Below are 8,513 nucleotides of genomic sequence, written 5' to 3'. Positions count from 1 at the left end.
AGGGAAGGTGATGGAACGCATGATTTTTGCCAGATTGCAGTGGCACCTGAAATGCTACAAAGTTTATCCAAATTCTATGGCCGGGCTTCGACGTCACCACCACTCCACTGATAATGTCATCGATCACTTACGTCCAACGTCAAAAGAGATATGTAAACGGTTATCTGTCGCTATGTTTATGGACGTAAAAGGAGCTCATGACAATGTTGCTCATGGCGCTACACTTGATGCTCTAGAATCGGTTGGTCTTGGTGCCCGAGTGTACCGGGGGACTTGCAACTACTTACACACGAAGCATTTTGTTTTGTGCAGACCGATGATGGTCTGACCTCTCAATACTACACACACAGTGGTGCTTCCCTAGGTCGCGTCTTAAGCCCCACACTATTAATTCTTGTTCTTGTTGGTCTCGTGGAACGCATGCCAAGTGCTGTCCAGATATCAATATACGCCAATGACATCTGCGTCTGGACACCAGGCGTAACACGTACTCAGGTGCGTGCGCGGCTTCAATAAGCCGCGACTTCAATATCGGCGTATCTTGGTGAACAAGGTCTCTAGATTTCACCTGAGAAATGGGCGCTGGTCGCGTTTATACGGAAGCCGATGATCTCCTACACCATACCTATCAATGGGCAAAATCTATTTTTCGCCAGAACGCACAAATTCTTAAGGTTGATCATTGATCGAGACCTCAGCTGGAGTCCCCATGTTGCCTACCTGAAGAAACTTCTAACGGCCATTTCACACATCTTCAAATTTTTTTTTTAGGGAAAGCATGGGATACCTCAGTACACGCGATGTTACAGCTCTACAGGACGCTATTTCTCGGGTATCTGAGGCACAGCTTATCTGTACTGAACAATATCTGCAGAAATAACATCCATACAATCGAGAGTGCTCAGGCGCAAGCCCTCAGTGTTTGTCTTGGATTGCCGTGCTGCACATCAACAGCGGAGAGAATTGCGATAGCTCAAGGTTACTCAATCACAACTCATATGATGGAAGTGCTCAGAGCACACATCAAGCACGTTGCCCGCGCCCCTTACCACCACCTCGCCGCGCTGCCGAAAGACTGTCTCAGTGTCTCCTTTTGCCAGGAGATGTCGGCATGCCGTGACTGTCTTGCTAGAGATTATACGCCTGCCGGGAGACTCCTGGCACCTCCTTGGTGCTTGGCTCGCCCACAAGTTCAACTCTCGGTTCCGGGAATTCGAACGAAAGCAGGACTCTCATCGCCAGCTCTCAAGCAGCTATCTTTACGCATGCTGCAGGAGACATACAAGGACCGTCTTCACATTTACACTGATGGCTCGACAACTGTTGACGGACCTACAGGAGCTGTCATCTTTCCAGAAAAAGCCGTGACCATTCAGTTTAAGACGTCTCACCTGACAACATCGACTGCTTCGGAGCTTGCTGCACTTCGCAGCGCACTTAGCACGATTCATGAAGATCTACCACGAAGATGGAGCCTCTTCACCGATTCGAATGCAACCCTGCATTGTTTGCTATCCACTCCACGTCCTGGACTACAAGACCAACTTTTGCTGGAAATAAGGCAGCTATATCGCCAGCTAGCAGAGAAGGGACATGACATCACTTTTCAGTGGTTTCCAGGTCACTGCGGCATCATGGGAAACGAAAACACCGATGAAGCGGCGAGGAGGGCTCATGAAGATGTTGTGAAGGAATTCGTCTCGCTATCAAGAACTGACGCAGCAACAAAGTTTCACATACTAGCGCGTGATGCCATACGATCCATCTGGAACACGCCATGTTTCCGACATATTCGACTGCACCGCCTGGACCCATCCCTCCAACTACGCATTCCATCTGGACTGTCCCGAATCGAGACAACTTTTCTCTGCCGACTATGGCTTGGAGTGTCTCACGAATGCATTTGCTTGCCGCATCGGAATGGCTGATAGTGCTGCTTGTGATAGTCGCGGCAGCGAGGAAACAATCGATAATATCCTCGGTTATTGTCCTCGCTAACAGCTCCCAGAGACATTCGCTTGGGACGGCGTTGGTACACCTCAATGACCGCCCTCTTTCTGAGCAGACAGTCTTGGAGTACCGGCTGATGCTATCTTCACACTAGAAAGCGATGATGACGCTACTGAGGTTCCTCCGGTCGATCGACCTGCTTGAACGACTTTGACACTCTTGTATTCGTTTGTGTGTGTGTGTGTGTGTTTTTACAGCGAAGCTGTATATGACTAGGTTCTGGAAAAAATTGTGCGCGCCTATCGAGCCGTGTATATCGAGAATTTCTCCCCATACGTGGACCGATCCCGAAGATAGTGCAATACCGGGCCGACTCGTGGCGGAGATGAAGCAGCCTTTAAGCACTCCGCCAACTTGCTAAAATAAGTTTAACATCTTAAGTCCAAATACAACCCGTATTAGATATTAAGCTGATAAGGACAGATACTACACTTTGACCCGCGTCGACAATGTCTTCGACTATGCGTCGACTATGACTATCTCTGTCGGCGTTCCAAGCGCTTGCGTATCTCCTTTCTTTCTGCTCTCCCGTGGTGCCGGTCCCATAAGCGTGCTGCCCGCCAGGACCGTGAGGCGGAAAGAAATGAGAACCGTCCATGTGGATATCTATCTTCCGGTTAACCTCCCTGCCTTTGCCATCTCTTTCATCTCTCTTAGCTGCACCGTTGTTGCCCAATTTCTCAATAAACTTTATGTTGATCATTTGATCCATCTGTTCATCGATCCCCACGTCGACAAAGACTCAAAATGGAGTGCAGAAAAAGTGCGCGCATAAGATTCTGCCTCGTCATTCAGCATTGCGGCTCGCACTAGAGGTCAACCGGGCTCTTCTTGAGTGGAAAAAGTGAGATGGCGCTGCCACAACACCCTCCACCTCTTTTCTGCCGATTCACTGCATGAACTTTTGGGACAGACTACGTATGGATCTACTAAGCTTTTCTCCCTCGTTGTATCAATTTTTTTCTTCAAGATGTGGGCTATTGTTGCCGCCGAGATGTCACACTTTCAGCGCGCCTGTCTTGCGTTACACAATGTAGTAGTTGTTATAAAAAGCGTTCTGGTCAGCGCCATTGTGCTATCGTTGGTCAGCGCCTCTGTGTGCTATCAATAGCTTCTTTAGTCAGTATCTTCTTTTATCTTCTTTAGTAGCGTAGCGTAACTGACAATATCCAAATCATTTCAGCTTCTGCGGACACACGTGGGGATGGCGCTATCAGTATAGCTCTGCACAACAATATGCGATTCGAAGCTGTATCGGCTTGATGACCGTGAAAACGTACCTCTCAATACAGGCAACGCATTCTGGCGAGTGCTGGCGCACTTTGGACAACCAGGGCTCAAATTTTGCTCGCCGACAGTAGCGCCGTAACACGAAGCTTAGTGAGCGGTGGACGCAGTTCACAGTAACACACGGATTGATTTTGCATCAGTACATTGACCGCTAATTTTGAAGCACGTGCGTCCAGCTTCTGATCTGTCTGGCCTCCGAGGTGGTAGGGCGTATAGCAGCGCATGCGCTCCTAGCAACTCGCATGGTCATGGACAGAACTTCGCTGTGCGCATCGGGCTCAGCAAACATTGATAAAGGCGTGCGTCTGTCATTGTTAAATATTTCATGCGATTTTCGTGGCTTCCCTACCGAACGGTGTCAGTATATTTTACTTACACATTCAAACTGCCGTTGCACCTCCTGGTCAGCGCCGGTTCCCTATATATAGTGCTATAGCTTGTAGGTTTATCGGACGCACCCCCCTAATCGCGCTCGCGCGTCGTTTGCTACCGTCACTGCCAACACATGTGGTCTCATGCGCCGTGACTACTTGTCCGTCATGAAACCGTGGCGGTCGACGCTTGTGTGATCAGCGAGTGCATCCGTCAAAGTTACGCGCTGCTCGAATGCGCCGCCGCTCCCCAGAGTGCTCTGCCCGTATACCGAGCGGCGCGCATGAGCTCCTGCGAACACGGTCGCAAGGCTTGTGACTGTATACGTGGCATTATATCAGCTGTCAGGAGCATTGAACGCATTCCGCACTAAGACATACAGTCGCTCACTGCCCGCTAACAAGGCGTACCCCTGTCTGCTTTACGGCCAAGAGTGACTCGTTGTAGTAGCACCAAAGCAAGAGTAGACCGCCACCATGATCGTGCGCCTTCCCGCCAACAGCAAGTCATGTTACCTTCGTAAGCTACTGGTACACATCGGCGCGGCGACAGAAGTGCAAGAGCTAGACGTCACGAACTGCATAGTGGCTGATGTGAACGTACTGCTTAAGTACATCGGGTCCTTTTCAAGATTGCGGTCCCTGCGCTGCCTCGGCTGCGCGATACCGGCGACTACCCTGCTGTCGCTGCTACAGGAACGGCTTGTGCAGCTCGAGGAGCTGGAGTTCTCGCTCACGATCCCGGGTTGCGAGGTTGGTAACGAAATCAAGACAATATCTGAATCCTACCGGCGGCGGCCGTTAACCCTGGTGCGCAGCCTGCGAAGCGTATACGTTGAAGTGAGCAGCGAAAGGCACGCTGAGCTCCTCAGGTGGCTGCTGCACTTCTGCCCTGCTGTGACGGAGCTTCACGTGCACGTCGCCAGTGGAAGCTTCTGCACTAGTGTTGTACAGGTGAGTAAAGTCCTGGCCTCGAGTTACCAGCTAGAGAAATTCACGTTCTCCTCCGACATTCCGCCGACAGTTGAGCTAGCGTCACTCAACATGACGCACTTCAGCACACGTGCACTCGCCTGCGCCAATGTCAGTTACTGGGATTTCTTGGATTCCTGCAGCTGCGTTTGGCTACGCGACCTCGCGCTCGAGACTACGCGTCAGGAGCTTTCGTCACAGCTTTCCGTAGTCTTCAGTCACGATGCGGATGTCCTATCGGACAGAATAAGCGCCGCCGTTCAAGGACACGTCTGGACCAGCGTGCGCTGTCTCTTTCTCGTCCTCCTTACGGAGCAACCTTCCACCGCCGAGCATCTCCCAATGGCTCACAGTGCGTATCTCAGTGGTCTCAGCGAGCTGTTCCTCGTCCTGAAACACCTCGTCGAGCTGAACGTGAGCTCGTTTCACTTCGGACGGGACGTCGACCTGACGGAACTGCTCCGATCCGCAGAACTCCGGTTCCTGCAGGCGCTCTCGACGGCGCCATGCGGGTTGCACCACCCCAACGCGGTGCAAACACTGGCCACCACCTGCCGGGAGCTCGTACAGCTGGACGTGCGCGTGGAACGGCGGGAAGACACCGCCGTATGCACCGTGTGCCAGCTCGAGTGCCGGCTTGACCCCAATGGTGTGGCCAAGCTGCACGTTGGCTTTCCAGAGTTTCGTCGCAGGGTTCGCCGACTGACGCTCAGCGGTTTGTCCAACCTGGTGTCTCTGCGCTTCCTCGAGCACTGCAAGGTAGCGTTTTCTTTGTTTGCTCTTACTACCTTTTTGAGCCCATTGGTGTCTGGTCCAAGCCCAAGTAAACTTGCAAATCGCAAGGTCGTTACGGACCTTACGCTCTACTCCCCTGCGCTGATCGTGGCACGCGAGAATATTGCTGTCGGGGTTCGCAATTTGTAACGTTTTATTTCGTTATCAATTTTTCCTAACCCGTTCTGCCCTGAATTACCGATCCCATCAATAATGGTTGCGTGCGAGTCATGTCCAACTTGTAGTGACGAAGCGTGAAAAGAATGGAAAATGAAATGGAACATTAGAAAATACCGCTCCTGGCGGCATTCTAAACAGCGGCAGCGCGGCGAGGAGAGGTTGCGGAGGCGCGACATCTCACGCCTCTGAGCGACAACGCGCTGGCAAGGGAGAGCAGGGGGCGGTAAGGGATTTCAGTCGCAGACGGTCAGCGCGAGCGCGTGATGGCGCTGAATGCGGCAATTACACTGTGAGCTCGTTCGCACATGAACCACCACCTGGAGAGCAGGACGTAAATAGCAGGGCTCTTAACACTCTTGAATGGTTTGCATGCACAATCGTCAACAGACTTGTCTAGAGCGCTCGAACACCGTGCTTTGGTTTGCACAGGGACCGTCTATACAGATGACGTTTAGTTCGAGACAGCTTACATCTGAGCATGCGCAGCCATTGTGATATGGCACTGCATTATTCCTTTTCGCTTTGCCGGTTAGTGAGGCTTCAACAGCTTGAACAGCCTGCGATCGCTGGTAAAGGCTCTGCAGGATCGAGGAGTAAAAGCGAAGATAACCCGCAGCTAAACCCTCAGGAGAGCGCGCTCCGAGACGTGCTATCTGTATGTACTTTGCTCAGCGGCCCTGCATATAGAGAAAGACATTCAATCAAAGCGGGCACTCCCATAGAGCTCATTATCATCATAAAAAAAAAAGCATTTATTAGTCTCTGCAGGATCTTTTGTTGTAGTCCGTCAGGGTCTCCTTGGACGCTCTTGACTGGGTTTCGCATTGGTGGGGCCCTTTGTTCAGGGCTCCAACAGCCTCAGCTGCCTTGCGTGCTCGCTGCACGAAACCAATTTGGTCCTCGCAGCGGTCGCTGGCTCGCAGTGTATCCCATTGCTCCTCAAATTGATTTATGGTTTGGGGACTGCTGTTATAAGTTCGCATTCGCATGTGGTGTGATACAAGGTGGGCTTTTGATCGCAGCCAGGCCATTTAGCTGCGTATATGGTGGGATACATTTTACTCAGTAGGTTTAAGTTGGGGAAAGTTCCTGTCTGGAGTTGTCTCCAATCAGTGGCCTCCGCCCTCGTGAGTGATTTATGTGAGGGAGGATATCGTATCCTGGTTCCCCTGTAGGTGTGCCAATAAAGCCGAGTATTCATTTGGAACAGACGGTAGAGTTTGGATTGTGGATTCTTCGGGTGCTCGGATTGCAAACCCTCGAGCTACCCTGTCCGCCTCTTCGTTCCCAGCTATTCCTACATGCCCAATTCTAACTGATTCTCAAGACGCCTGCCGGCATTTCTGGAACGGTAGAATAGGCCACCTCGAATAGGCTCCTCGAGACGACAGGCGGCGTAACACACCACACAACACAACCACAGCCGATACTATAGAGTCCAGCAACTCAATTGACTGGAGCGCACCAAGCGGCTGATGTGAAAACATGAACCACACTTTCGGTTTCGGGCGCGCGCGTTTTGAACGCTAGCTGGTACGCGTTACGCCGGCTGCGCTGATCGGCGCGACATTTGTTTACTACTCCTACTGGACAACCGCGCATTGTCTTGGTGCGGAATCATTTTTCTAATTGCAACAGCAATTATGCAGACACTCCAGGCCCACTTCTGCCGTCGGCGTGATGTTCCGTGTAAAGTCCAAGGACGATAACACCGTCGCCGCGCGCCGAATCCTGCATGTGCGAGTGAAAGTGTAAGAGGGTGAGCCGACGCTCGCGGCTCAATCTCGGTGCGCTAGGGAGGAAAGCGAGGAGGAAGCACGTCGGGCACAAGGAAGCGGGGGGAGGGGCGATCGGGGGTGCTTGTACTTCGGCAATTGCGTATGCCGCAGCCGCGTGCGTCACGCGGGCTTTATCTTGAAATAGATCTGCTATGGGGGCAGAGTCTAGGGGGGCCGACGGCTCCCCTTTCGGGCGACGCTGCGACTTTTTTTAGTACAGCAATCACGACTGCGAGCCATCTTTAAAGGAATCCATCGAATTTGTGCAACGTGAAATTTCGTAAAGTAGACGGAACACGTCTTGTGAAACGAGGAAATGTTTATTTTGCTCTACATAAGTGCTCGTTCCGGGCTTTTTGTGCGTTCATACAATGTTGTGGTACCAGTTAAGCAGCAGTAGTTCACGTGCGAAGCTCCACCAGACGGCATCAACTGAAAGAAGTGAATTACAAGCATGTGCCATTTTGGTATTTATACGTTATAGCTCAACTGCGTGTAGAGGCGTAATGTGCGAAATTGGCGAATGGGCGACATTACGAACAAAGGCAATTCGCTTTTACAAACATCGCGTAGAAAATGCCAGACTCATCCTATACCTAAAATTTGATGAAAACAACCCATTTCGAAGCATTCCCCCATTACTGGGCCTTATTTCCTACTCAGGACCACAAATACACGGGCGACTGCACGTTTTCGACACAACTTGGCCTCGGCCGACACGATGGCATGCCGCGTACACAGAGGTGGGCACAACGCAGGCTCCCAGCCATACCATGCTAGACGTTCGCAGAATGCCTTCTACTCGTACTCAAGACAAATGCGTGGGTGCAAAGCCTGTTTTCAGTGGTTCACAAGATGGAATTTTGCAGCGGTGTGATGGGTACCCTCCATAATGTCTATGGGTACCCTCCAAAAAAATCGTGGCGGCGAATAGAAAACTGCTTGCGGCAAAGCCAACTTTCTCGCGAATGCTCCGTAGTTCTCAGTCTAATGTAGGTTTCTTGAAAAAAAAATCGTACTGAAATTTGCCGCTAATACGACTCTCATTACGCCGAGTCTTTTACTTGTCACAACTAGCTCGTTCAGTGAAGTTGTAAACGTTACAGAATTCCCGTCTGCTGTCAATATATGGGCATCT

At 51.3% G+C, this 8,513-nt stretch overlaps 1 pseudogene; it reads right to left on the bottom strand.

Annotated features, from left to right (window-relative positions):
* Positions 1-2,281: 2,281 nt before the first annotated feature.
* On the bottom strand, positions 2,282-2,461 carry LOC140215564 (U2 spliceosomal RNA; annotated as a pseudogene).
* Positions 2,462-8,513: the final 6,052 nt, after the last annotated feature.

The sequence above is a fragment of the Dermacentor andersoni genome, chromosome 1, assembly GCF_023375885.2.
Source record: "Dermacentor andersoni chromosome 1, qqDerAnde1_hic_scaffold, whole genome shotgun sequence".
Classification (NCBI taxonomy): Eukaryota; Metazoa; Arthropoda; class Arachnida; order Ixodida; family Ixodidae; genus Dermacentor; species Dermacentor andersoni.
This window is presented reverse-complemented; position numbering and strand designations above follow the sequence as displayed.